Source organism: Myotis lucifugus, unplaced genomic scaffold (assembly GCF_000147115.1).
Source record: "Myotis lucifugus unplaced genomic scaffold, Myoluc2.0 scaffold_43, whole genome shotgun sequence".
Lineage (NCBI taxonomy): Eukaryota > Metazoa > Chordata > Mammalia > Chiroptera > Vespertilionidae > Myotis > Myotis lucifugus.
Window position 1 is genome coordinate 2,137,857 of NW_005871091.1, and position 13,737 is coordinate 2,151,593.

At 42.4% G+C, this 13,737-nt stretch overlaps 1 protein-coding gene across 3 annotated transcripts in view; it reads right to left on the reverse strand.

Annotated features, from left to right (window-relative positions):
* AKAP2 (A-kinase anchoring protein 2) overlaps nt 1–13,737 on the reverse strand; it is a 155,571-nt gene that overhangs the window by 141,215 nt on the left and 619 nt on the right. The gene's annotated exons all lie outside the window — the stretch shown is intronic.

Here is a 13,737-nt window from a genome sequence, read left to right on the forward strand (position 1 = left end):
AGGCTACTTTGTTGTTGTTGTTTGCAGAGTTGAGACAAGGATTCCAGCTGGACTTCTCCCCTAGGCCCATGCCTGCCTATTCTAGGCTCTTCCCTGCTGTTGTTTCTAACCCTGGCTGCCCGTCAGAATCACTTGGAGCCATTTAATAAGTGCCCCAGGCCTCACCCACACCAATTAAATCAGAATCTCTGGGGTGGGGCCCTAGTATAATTATATTTTGAAGGAAACGTCCCAGATTTAATGTGCAGAAGGAAGAAATGAGAACCTGAGAGCTATGGCAGGTGCTTCCTTGGAGAACTCATGGGCTTTGGGGAAGTTCAACTCCTTCTATCAGTGTGAGTATACCTCATGTGAAAAATAGGCGCATTCCATAGGAAAGAACAAAGAAGTTGAGATGTCCCCGAGTGGTTCTTTTCCCTTTAAGCTCTGTTTATTCTTTAGTGCTGAGCCAGTTTTACAGCTTGCATTGGCTACATCCCGACTCTTCAAGTGTTAAGCATGTCTTCTGAGCAGGAGTCCACTTGCTGGAGCTCAGAAGACGTACTGAAGCTGGAGGCAGGAGTGCCTTTCAGTGGACCAGCCCCCAGCCCATCAGGTACCTGCATATGACATCACTTTCCCCTTCTATCTGGAAACTCACATCTGATCACCTAAGTTACTTCACTCAAGTAAGGCAGGAGCCCATTAGACCTGGCCTCCCTCAGTGAAAAACTGCTTATGCCAGAGGCAGCTGTAGCCGGAACAGATGTTACTTCTGTTTTTAAACAATGGAGATCTTTGCTGGAGAGTTTAAGTTTGCGGCTGACGTACTCAGTGCATTCCTCGTAAGAGAAACAGAGGGAGAGGCACCTGGTGTAACAGAAACAACCTGAAGTCACCTGTCCGGGGTTGGATCCCAGCTCGGTGTTTCTGCTCTTGCTTCCTGTCGCTTTGAGCAAGTCACTTTGTATATCTCACCCCAATCTTCAAAATGAAGACTTGGGTTTTTATTTTATTTTACTTTATTTTATTTTATTAAAATATATTTTATTGACTTTTTACAGAGAGGAAGGGAGAGGGATAGAGAATGAGAAACATCGATGAGAGAGAAACATCGATCAGCTGCCTCCTACACACTCCCCACTGGGGATGTGCCCGAAACCAAGGTACATGCCCTTGACTGGATTGAACCCGGGATCCCTGAATCCGCAGGCCGACGCTCTATCCACTGAGCCAAACCGGTTAGGGCGAGACTTGGGGTTTTTAAAGAAATACAATGAGGCAGGGCAGAGTTTCCCAAATTTTAGGGGTCATTGAGTATGGCATTAAACAATACCAAATCACATAGCGAGAAAGCTATTCTCATGTTGATGCTCTTTCATACTATATTATTATATCAAAGAGAAAAAGGTGTATTTTTGACATTTCTCTAATCCTGCTTTCCCTCCTTTATTTGTTTTTTTTAAATGTATTTTTATTGTTGATAGTATTACAGCTATCTCCCATTACCCCCACACACACCCTTCCCCCCACACTTTTCCCCCTCCTCCCAGCCCCTACTTCCCTCCTTTAATAGCTGGTCTAGATAATTATATGTATTCTTAGGCGACTGCTGAGAGCTGGAAATTAATAATAATGTTGATTTATACTTATTTTGACAGTTTACTTTTGTGGTGTGTGCTGCCTATCTGAGATAGGACTACAACTTTATTTTTAAATAAACTTAAGTCAAAGAAGTGGTTAAAATATCAACTAATGGCCCACAGGTGGCATACACACAGGACAAAACTAACTAAAGCGATACCCAAACGTCAAAGTTTAGGAAAAACAGAGTGGAGGTATTTGACAGAATCTCACCTCGAGTCTCTGAGTATAGTTAGGATGCGGTCAGATTTCAGGGAAAGAAGAAACTACCAAACTGTCGGTGTTCTCTGGTTTGAAATAAGCTCTTGAAGAACGGAAATTTGAGACATATTCTGATAGTATGGACGGGTCACACTGACTGCAGAATTTATCTCATTGTCCTTGGACTGACCTTGGACCCTTGGCCTGAAAAGTATAGATCCCCTGCTCCTGCTGTCAATACTCAGTTACTTGGAAATAGGGGGGCGGGGGGGGGGAGGGAAGGCGGAAGTAGGAAAATACAATTATCATCTTAAATTTGATTAGCTTCGTTAAACATTTTAAAAAAGAAAACACTAGAAACACTAGATCACATTGGTTTCAGATGACAAGCCTTGGGAAGAAAGATTCCTGTTTCATCAATTCTCTGAAATGTCCAACTTCCTGCAGATCATTCTTCTTAGCAAGATAAGGAAGTGAACATCAGAGGATATTACTATTCTGCGACCACATGACCTCAGGAGACCGATGAAAAGACTCAGGATTCAGAGGGGAGAGAAGATCACATTGAAATTTAAGCACACGTGGGATTTGCCTTTTGTGTTTTTCCTAAGAAGAAATATGAAGCCTCCAGAACTGTCCAACTGTTGACTACAAAGTTTTTGTTTATTTTTCTAGGAATGAAAATTTTACCATGAAGCACATGATACCACACAGTTCCAAAAACATTTACATTGCTCATTTTGGCTAAGAAACATAGAGCAGAATAATCTATACACTATACATTGTTGCAGAAAAAGGGTTTTCTTTTCTTACGTTTTAAGTGATCTCACCAGCCTGTGATGATCTATCACCACACAAGTCATGTGGGCTCTTCTTTTAAAAAGCACCAGATTCTGATACTGGCTTTCTGCTTATAGCCTGTTCAAAATTTAAAATGCTCCTATCAGCTTCAGATCCTAACCCAGTGCCAGCCCTCATTCTTCCAAAGGAGTTAAGGAGACGTCATCTCTAGTTCTGGCTTTACTATGATCTGGTTATGGGTAAGTCTCACGTTCACCTCGGACTCATTTGACCCAGCCATAAAACAAGTGGACTGTGCTAGGTTAGGGGTAACACACTCAAATGCAAACAGGGGCCAGGCAGGTGGTATAAACAAAGGACGCTGGCCAGGAGGAAGGCAACGGGAACTGGTGGTGGTGGTGATGGCGAATAAGAGAGCACAGCTTCTCTAGAGGGGGCAGCCACCATCAGCTCTGGGCACTTGTCAGCCAGGAAACAGGCCCATTGTTGACAGAGCCTCTTAAATGTCAAGGGGAGCTAGAAATCCATACTTTTAGAATGGGAATTCTCTTAATTTATTATTGACAATGAATTAAAAATGATTTTTAAAACACTATGCAGGCAAAACTACCATAACTGGAGGCCGGACCCAGCCTGTAGGTAACCATTTTATGACTTCCGCACTAAAGATCTCTGAAGTCTTGTAGCCTTAACTTCTAAATAGCAAACCTTTGCTTTTGTGTGTTGTCCATAAAGTAGAGGATTTGACACGGTTTTGGGAAGAGCAGAAGAGGAGCTGGGCTGTTGGGGAGACAGTGTGTCCTATTGGTGGCTGCAGAGGGTGATAGAGCCTAGATCTAAAGGCACTTGCACAACGCCATAGGGCACTGCTACTCTTAGCTGTTAGGACACGGGCAAAATAATAGCAATACTATCAACAGCAACAGCAACAAAACCACTTTTGCTCATTCAGAGATGGGCATGCCACTCCTAGACTTAACAGTGCTGTTTGGGCAATTTTGTTAATCCTTTTAATGAATGAGGAAGGAAACACTATCAAGCAGAAAAACAGGATTCCTAATTAACAGATAAGAGAACAAAGGGTGATTTCACCCTCTGCTTCTCCTCTGGGAAGGAAGTACTGCAGAGACACCTCCCATCCTCCAGAGGGCGGTGTTATTACAGAGCATTTGCTTGAGCAGGTAAAGGTGCAAAATAAGAACCAGTGCCATTTTGTCTTTTGTCTTTTTTTTTTTTTTTTTTTGCACAGATGGTTCTGTTACCCAACTCTTTCTGTATCTGTCTAAGTTGCATTCCCACACCACTTTCACGACACAGAGACTTCTGTGTGGAAGGAAGTAAAGAGAGCTGAGCTCAAAACTTGTTCCCGTCACTCCCCGATATTTAGCTTTGCTACATTGGGCAAGGAACTGACTATTTCTATAACTCAGTTTCCTCATGTATAAAGGAGAAGAGTAGCAATGTCTACCTCATAGGGTTGATGTAGGATTAAAGGAAATCCTACCCACCAAGGGGAAATGCCCAGTTGTGCATTAGTAGTACTGAATGATAGGCCCTTCCAAAGTTCTTATTTTCTCATCTAAATTCCTCCTGCTAGAGTTAGATTTCATCTGGTAAGCTTTTGCCCTTCATCATGGCAAATGAAACCTGGAATTGAATTATTAGTTTGAATTATATGACATTGTCAATATTATCGGTGTATAATATGGCAATTTCATACAGTTCAATATAATACTAAAGCAATCACCAACTCAAGGGAGGGAAAAGCAGCTTCCCCTTTTATACTGGCTCTGAAACACACCTGAATAACCTACAATATTTACATTTTGGAAAGTTGAGGCCTTTGGTACTGGGACATACACCACTTTCTCATCACAAGTAAACTAACATTTGCTACCCACTTCCAGCTTACATAGTACTTTGCATACATAGAATTTCCTTTAACTCCACAACAACACTGGGAATGGATGTGAGCACACAGCTTTTTATAGGCTACTTGATGTGTCACTGTTGGTACACCCTAGAGCTGTGCGATGCATAATGTGCTATCATGGTTCCAGTCTACATGTCCACACAATAAAGAATATTTCAAGGAACAAAGAGTACAATTAAAGAAAGCTCTGCCACTCACTGTGTAAGATGGATCAGACAAAACCTCACTCCACAAACACCTGGACTGATGCTCAGAAGCCTAGAGACCACGCAGTTCTGGTGCCCTCAGCACTCTGACAAGGACAAGATGACCTTGTACTTCCTCAACTTTCTATTGGTTGAAACTCTTACTAATATCAGCTTGGCAGTTTGAGCAGTCTATAAGGCACCATTCAAGTCTCAGTCTTTAAAGTTCCCTTCCGGGCATAAAGACCTAACAAGAAAATCCACCATGGAACCCAACCACATAAGAATGCCCCAAATGATTTCATTTACTCCGTATCTTCAAAGACAACTTTCTGTGACATTTTTGTAGGTGATTTCACATCTGCCCTTTGTTCATTCTTTCATGCAATGGCTATTAAACTTTTTTAATTGAACACCTACAATGTGCCAGGCCTTGCTGAAGACCAGGGGTCAGCAAACCACAAGCCTGAAGGCCAAGTCCTGCCCAAAGGCTGTTGTAGTAAATAAAGTTTGTTGGAACATCATCACAGTCATTCATTGATGTAGACTGTGTGGCTGCTTTCTGGCTGAGCGGAGTCGTTGTGACAGAATTCATCTGGCCCACAAAGCCCCAAGTACTATCTGGCCATTTACAGAAAACGTTTGCTGACCCTCTTCTAGGTCAAGAGGCTATAACAGTCAGGAAGAATATCAAAGTCCTGGGCGTCTTCAGATGCTCCTGCTTAGGAGACCACACTGGATGAGTGCTTACTACCTAACCTAAGCGGCAGTCTGCGTTTCACCCAGGGGATCACGGTCAATGCCACTGCTGAGGCTTGCAAGGAACAGGAAAAAGGATGACAGGTGTGGAGAAAGACGTGTAAGAGCGGGTGAGAGAGAGGAAGTGTGGGAGATGGGATTAAGTTAGTGTGGAGACCAGCTGGAACAGGCAGGCCACGGGGATTTCCACTGGGGGACACACAAACCTACGGATGGGCCAGGTACCACATGGATCAGAATCACTCGGAGACATTATTAAAAACGCAGGTTACGGGGCCCCAACCTGGGAATCTGAACCTGAGTGCCAGAGGTGTGAACGCGTTTCCACGAGCTTAGCAGGTATCCCTGGGTGATTCTGAAGCATGTTCAAGTTCGGTTAGTGTTTAGTTTGAGTGAGTGGTTGGAGGCGATCCCCACGCAGTCTGGCCCGGCGTCCACTCATGGCAGGTTGAAAGGAAAAGAATTGGGGCCCAGACACAGAGGTAGATGCAGTACAAAGGCAGTTTATTGTCTATTAACACTGTACAGAGGAACAGAGAGAAGCTACAGGTACAGCGTTGGCTGTCACTGGCAGTGTTATTTCTATCGTCAGTTTTTGCTTTTTCATCTGAAGGAAACAGAACAGTCCAAGTACACTTCAGGTTACAAAGTACAGCAGCTAGCCCAGCAAGTCTACTTCAGGAAAAGCACGACAGGCTCCCACCCCACCCCCCAACCAACCACAGAATGGATGTATGTACAGAGATGCCACTCACCCCAGTGAGCTGCTAAAGCTGAAAATTCCATCGACAACCTACATTCACCAGAAAGCTGCATCAGACACAACATTTTCTGGAACCCCTGTATGATTTCAACTCTACAAGGTCAGGAGCTTGAGAGGAGGAAAGAACGTTCCAGAACCCGACAAAGAACAGAACTCTTTCCACTTGCCAGAATAGAATATCGAGAAATTGGAGTTGGAGCTACACACGGAATAGTTGGGGTCAGGCATTGCCCAGTGGTCTGTTGGCAGGTAAACACTTATCATTGGGAAACCAAGGGGCTGGATGGCTCCCTGCCCTGCCCACCTCATCTCAAAACCAAGAGGTGCCATAGTAATAAGAAACTAGAGTACACTGGCTCTCCCGTAGCACCTTCGGGCAGTTGCATAGCTCTTTCATTTTTGGAAATTGTCTCCATGACACTAATGTTCACAGTTGGGCTTGACTTGAGCCCATTGGGGGGATCCTGGTGATGAAAGAATTAAAATGATTTGCATGGGAATCGGAGGGGTTATTTTTTTTTTTAATGGAACATGTTTATGACCTTGCCTTGTTGGGAAAAGGATCTTGGTCTTCTGGGGTAGTAGAAATAGGGCCCATGCCGGAAAAGGACGCAACCCGGCAAGAGAGTCTGACAGGAGTGGTGAGCAGACTGAAGCTTGTCCCACCCTGCCAGCCAGAGGAGCGGGGGTGGGTGAAGATCTTCATGAGACTGAGTGTAAATGCCACCAGAACTCAGGAATTTGGCAGCAAATTGGAGGTGGGGTAGGGGTGGGGATCCAAGAACTCTAAAAATTCAGAATCTTCTTTACGGATGGATAAAGGCAATTCTTTCTCATCTCTGCTTAGCTCTGAAAATATGATGCAGCCCCATTAATATTTACAAGGCCAGTAATACCTGGTAAGCTTTATATTGTTGGTTTATGCATTTATGTACAGACTAAGAGCCAGTTGTTTCTGACTCACCTTTTCACACCTATGACTCAAATGCACTGTAGTGAGTGGTCTCTTAACCTCAATGTAGCAGTTACTCCTTAAATATGTGACAGAGTTGGACTTATATTTAAAACTAGAGGCCTAGTGCACGAAATTGGTGCCTGGGTAGGGTCCCTAGCGTCTGCTGGCCAGGGCCTCCCTTCCCCCAGCTGCCTGCCACAGCTGCCGGCCAGGGTGGGGCCGGCCAGGGGGAGAGGCCACGGGTGGTTGGCCGGTCCCACCTCTGGTCCAACTCCCGGTGGAACTTCCGGTTGAGGGGACAATTTGCATATTAGGCTTTTATTATATAGGATTATTATATAGGATAGCTACCTCCTTCCAAAAAAATGATTATATATTATTATTAAAGATGGAGCCCAGCCCTAGCTGGTTTGGCTCAGTGGATAGAGTGTTGGCCTGTGGACTGAAAGTCCTGAGTTCGATCCCATCAAGGGCACATGCCTGGGTTGTGGGCTCGATCCCCAGTGTTGGGCGTGCAGGAGGTAGCCAATCAATGATTCTCTCTCATCACTAATGTTTCTATATCTCTCTCTCCCTCTCCCTTCCTCTCTGAAATCAATAAAAATATATTTAAAGATGGAGCCCACAGAGCTCTCAAGCCATTCAACAGTTTCTCTAATGATAGTTACGGAAAGTTTGGTCTTAGAACCTAGGTCTGTTTGGAAAAACTAGACTCCGTGCAGTGGTGGTGTGAGGGCAGGGCTCGGCCCTGTGTTCACACCCCCAAGGCCTGGGCTAGTGCTACGGAGTTCACCGGAAAGTTACTTTAATGGAATGGAGAAATAACTCAGTCAATCAAGGGTGTTTTCAAACTCAAGCTTCAGAATGCATATAGAATTCACTATAAAAATATTTTTCCTTAAAAAAATACATAAACGTAAAATATTCCAATTTCTATAGCTACTCCTTACTCCCACCCGTATCATGCGACTCATCTTAGACTATAATGAATGGGCACACCTGTCAACAATGAACCATATGACTCCATCTCTCCTGCTTTTTCAAAGCTATAGCAATTATGCTAAAAAATATGCTCCCAGACCCAGAGAGGGGGGGCCACAGGTGCACCTCATTCACCGGGGGAAGGACTGCAGGTCACGTGGCCCGCCCCAGGAATGTCAGAGTGTGATTTGGCAGGCCAAGATGAAAACACAGAACGTTTGGTTGGTAGATGGGCCGAGGCAATGCCCAAATTATGCCCACTTTATTCCCTCTGGGCAAGGCTCTGCCTCTAGGCTCCTGTGATAAAATCCACCGCTCTGAAGAGGGCTGGGCAGGGGTGGGAAGAGAATGTTGTGTTAATACAGCTTTGGAATACAACCTGCATTTTTTTAAAGGACAGAAAAGGAGAACATAAACAGCAATGCTAAGGCAAACTTTCAAATGGCACATCAGAACTCTTTTTTTTTTTTTTGTCATTCATTTAGTTAACATCACAAGGCAGATACATTCTGTAAACATATATACTGTACAGTACATTAACCATAGGAAAATAAAAAAGAAAGCCACCCTGTAATTCTTTTCTTTCTGAATCTCTGTTCTCTCACTCTAGGAGGACTGCCTGAAGTCTACGGAGAATTGTGTGATTCCCGAGATATACCTTTCTTTTGCTAAGAATGCAGTGACTTGCAAAAAAGAGCCCCAGGTGACTAGCAAGAGGCAGTATGGGGAGAAGATGACCATTCACACTTCAACCTGTAGAAACTTAGAAAATAGTCACAAAATATAAAAAAGTCATTAATTTCAGGAAACATTTTGTTTTCCTGTTTAGTAAAAGAGAGCATTGAAAAAAATTGTTGTTGTGTTTGTTTTTTTTACAAAAGTTAAGGCTGTCCAGATCTTAGATGCAGAAAATCTGCGGTCCCCTAAAATGTCATGTTATACTTTCACATCGAAAGCAGGTTTTGTTTTTTTGCGCTACAGTTCTGGCCTTCTTATGTTAGACTGGGGTGGAGAGGGAAGCAGAGGCCGATTTAAGTCATATAAAAGTTAAGGGTCGGGGGCGAGGCTGGTCTAGGGTTCCCTGGTAAAATTGCCCTTTGAAACTTTCAGGATGTCATTTTTATTCTATCCTTTTCTACATTCAAATAATAAGTATTCTAGTTTTTGTTAGATTGGGGATTTTATTATGAAGTTCGCCGAAGCTATGAACATACAGACACATAACTGCACCGTGCCCCTCAGAAAAGACTAACTTTTCTTTTTCCCTAGAAAATGCAGGCAGCTTTTCTTGATAAGAGCAGAAGGGAACTATGCAATGAGGGTGAACTCGCCGCAGGACTCAAAGACCCCATCTTGCTCATGATTTTGAGCTGCTCTGTGACATATGCTATAACTCCACGTACCAGCTGGTGGCATTAGCCCACAGGACAGAGGGTCTCTCAGGTCCTATCCTAGTCAGTGGAGTTCCATGCACCTGGCATAGTACATTAAGGAGCTTCTAAAACTTTGCATATTTGTAATGTTTCTGACACTTAGGTTTTAGCTATGTGGTGAACCTGTGGTTTCAATAACAAATGCACATTTTGCAAAAATACAACATAAAGCTGCTCACCTTGGAATTTATTGTTAACAAAGCAACAACGAGGGAGATGAGAATATTTCCATAAGGAATGGGGCCTTCGCTGAGTTTAACTCCACAGGGAGGTCTAGTGACAAACAGAGACAGCTGGGCTTCTAGATTTAAGTAAAAACAAAGAAAGTCCTCTGGGCACACTTTGTCTATGTTCATCTGTGTTTTATTATTTTTTAATTGAATCGACTGGGGTGTCATTGGTTAATAAAATTACATAGGTTTCAGGTATGCAATTCTATAATACATCACTTGTATATTGTACTGTGTTCACCACCCAAAGTCAAGTTTCCTTCTGTTCGTCTGTGTTTTAAATTGGCAGGAAAATGCTTTTAAAAAGGAAGCACTGTTTTGGTGGTTCAGTTTTTGCCTCTATCACCATATCCCCTCCTCCTCTCTTGCTACCAGTTCGTTCATTGGAATGAAATAAATGGTCATTGCCAAGGGTATTGTGTGGTCCCTCGAAATGGAATTCTGCAGAAGTGAAGAGAAATAGGCTGTTTTCACACTTGGCCTCAATGTTTTGCTCCAGAGATATTGTATCTCTAGACATATAGTTTCCCCCCTTTTATAAAAACTTGACCCTACCCAAAATAAAATATTCTACTTGCATGCAGGAAAAACACGGCTATCACCAGGAAGATGGAATATGTGGGGATTTGAAGCAGATACATGTCTATCAACAGTTCAGAAAGAAGTCAAATCAGATGAACACTAGAATTTGTTCGAGTTTCCTGAAAATCTTTGAATAATTGTAGGTTGCTCAGGAGATGGAAGGAAACCACGTTTGGGGTTTGGCCAGAAGGGAATTCCCTAGCCCCTTGCCCTCTCTACTCCCAATATTAAGTGACATCATTGGACATTGTCAAATCACTGCTAGAGCCAACTAATGTTTGCTTATATAAGGAATTAATATACTGATGGGTAACAGAGGGACGGGTAAACAAGAATTTCCTGTAGTTTGTTCTATGACATATCAAACAAACAAAAAGTCAAGGATATATGAAACAAGTCAACAAGATTTTTCAGGGCATGTAAGGTTAAACTTATCATTTTAACCATTAAAGGATCTTTAATTCGATGCCACTGAAAATCTATTTATAAACAAATAAAATATTCCTTCTCTTCCTCTTTCCATTTATGAGGGAACTAATGATATGGTTTTAAAGAAAGTCCAACTAACCATTAGCTCAAAAAAGATCATGGTTCTGTAGCTTCATTACTGATGCTCTAATTAGTCTGGCCTATATAGTCCAGCAGTCGCCAACCTTTCAGACCTCAGGAACCACCAGGGGTCCCCGGACCACCGGTTGGCAACTGCTGATATAGTCAATCACAGAGAACGCCAATGACTGTTCACACTCACAACTGGATATCTTCCTTAGGAAGGGTAGCTACTTGTTGCTGCAGGTGGGACTGTAGCTCTCATCCCATAAAAGTACCGGCTGAGCCCGAATCCCCCCTTAGAATAGGAAAAGGATACAAAGTATGCAAATATATATATATATATATATATGCCACGTTCAAACACTCCTGCATTCACTGTGGCCACAGATCATTTTAATAAAAGCAACACATCTTACTTTGAAAACCATTACATGATCAGCTGTGTAGTAAACATATAGAGAGCACTCTAAATTCATATAGCTTGCTACTCCCTATAATAATAATTGGTGAATGAGAGTGCAGGCTATCATTAGTTTTTCACGTCTTCTGTACAGCATTGTAGTGAGAGGTGCAGATCAGCATCTTCATGAGAAACTAGTTCATTTATGGGAGGAAGGGCAGGTCATTTCAGGGAATTCTCTGTCCAAGATGACTCAGATTCTGACGATCAGCCAGCAAGCCCAAGGGTTCTAAGTTCCCCCATTCCACTCACTAACTGTGCTTTTAAAAACTCATATTGTAAAGAAGTGGGGGGAAAAATAAAACTCATATTGAATAGTTTTAATCCCCAAGGGAATAAAAAAAAAAGAGAAGCTGTGGTACACTTTGAGTGTTTGCTTTCTTAAATAAATTGTTAAAATAATAGATTGTCCAACACATGGCAACTGTTTTCTTTTTCCATGTAAGTGGGCTTATCGGGCATGTCATTTTATTTATCATTTAAATGATGCCTTAGTGACCACTTGCTGAGGAGCAGGAAGCTGAGTGAGATTTATAGGCAGCAAAACCAGGTATTATTTCCAGATAACAGAACAGTTTTAGTCCATTGCAGCTGCTTGCGTGAAGCTGAGATTTAGAGATAATTCCCTCAACTGTTCAAAACCAAGCCATGGATGAAATCGTCTCAGAAAGCAGAACTTAGCTCTTTTATTTTTCCCTTCTTTCACTTGTTTTGTTTACATATCGGTGATAAAATGACTCACTTTGTGCAGTATTAGAGAAAAATTAATGTTGAACAATAAAAATATTATTTTCTTTTTGATTAGAATGCATATAATTTCAAGCCAAAAAATAAAAAATACTACTAGATTTAGCACTGAGAAAGCAAAAAATTAGAGCAAATTTAGTTGGTTCTGTAGTCAAATTCTCTAAAGATTACCTTATTTTTTTCTCATCTACTTTTCACAGAAGTTAGGCTTGATGCAGTATGCCTATTGCATGTTTTTTGAAACTACCTTCTATAGAACACAGATAATATTGTGAATGATTTGTAACAATGCTATTAACATTTGGGCAAATAACTTAAAGTTAAGATATCTCTGTTACTAAAATCAGTTAAAACTTACACCTTTATTTTATTACTATATGATCATGGTATTAAATTGCTTCCCTTTGGTTTTACTATATGTGTGGCTGTTTGCTTCGGGGAGTGCCAAAAATTTATTTAAAGAATTGTTCATTGTGTTCTAGACAGAAACTATTCTTCGATGTTCTGAAATCTCCAGAAGTTTAAGAAACATGCTTTAAGAAGCTCAGTTACGTGCCACTCAATCAACCAGTATTTGTGGAAGGAATTTAAGCACCTAATGTGCTTAAGGACAGGTTTTTCTTAATCTTTTACATTTTTTTTTTTACATTTAAAATTTTTTTGAGGGATGGATGAACCTACATGCTAACATTATGTGAAACATTCTCTTTCTTGTGGGGACAGAAAGAAAAGAGACCGGAAGTAAGGCTCTGGAATCAACTGGGCAGGTGAGATGGACAGGTCTCAGTTACAGCACCATCCGCAATGAAGTGGGACCATCACAGCCGCCACTGTGGGTCAGAAAGACTGTTCTAGAAATATGGTCACTGCAGAGATACGCCTCAAAATGATCCCTTCGTTGGAAAGAGAGGAACAAGATCAGAAAACGTCCGTGGAAAAGCAAACAATATAAAAATTTACATTGTTCCGAGAGAACAGAAGCAAGGCCAGTGCTCTTGCCTACGTTTGGAGATCACTACCGATGCCGAAAACAATGTTTGTTTCACGTCCTTAGAAAATTAAAAAAATGGTGCTTCTTGTATAAAGGGTCCACCAGGGAAGCCATGAATGAGGGACAGGTGCTGGTGGGCGGGTTAGGGAAACCAGTCCCTAGGTTCCAGCTGTGACAAGCCCTGGGTTCTTTTCTTTCACTTCAGCTTCATTTCGGGTGTAACAGAAGGAAAGCCAGAGATGCGCGACACTGTCCTCTGGAAGCTCACGTAAGGCAGCAGAAAGCATCGCCCTAGATGGACAGATTAAGTGAGGTCCACTTCTGGCTACACTAGTGACCGGCTAGAGCCAACAGCGTTTTGCCACACAAGATATAAAAGCACAGATCCACAGCAAGGGAGGCAAGGGAGACACCAGCGGTGTGGCGATGTGTGAGTACAGGATGGGAACACACTACAGAATGAACCCCGGGGCCACCGGGGTCGGTCCCAGTCGAGTGGATTAAGGCTACTATGTAACTCGCTGCCGTGGAGAGTCCATCC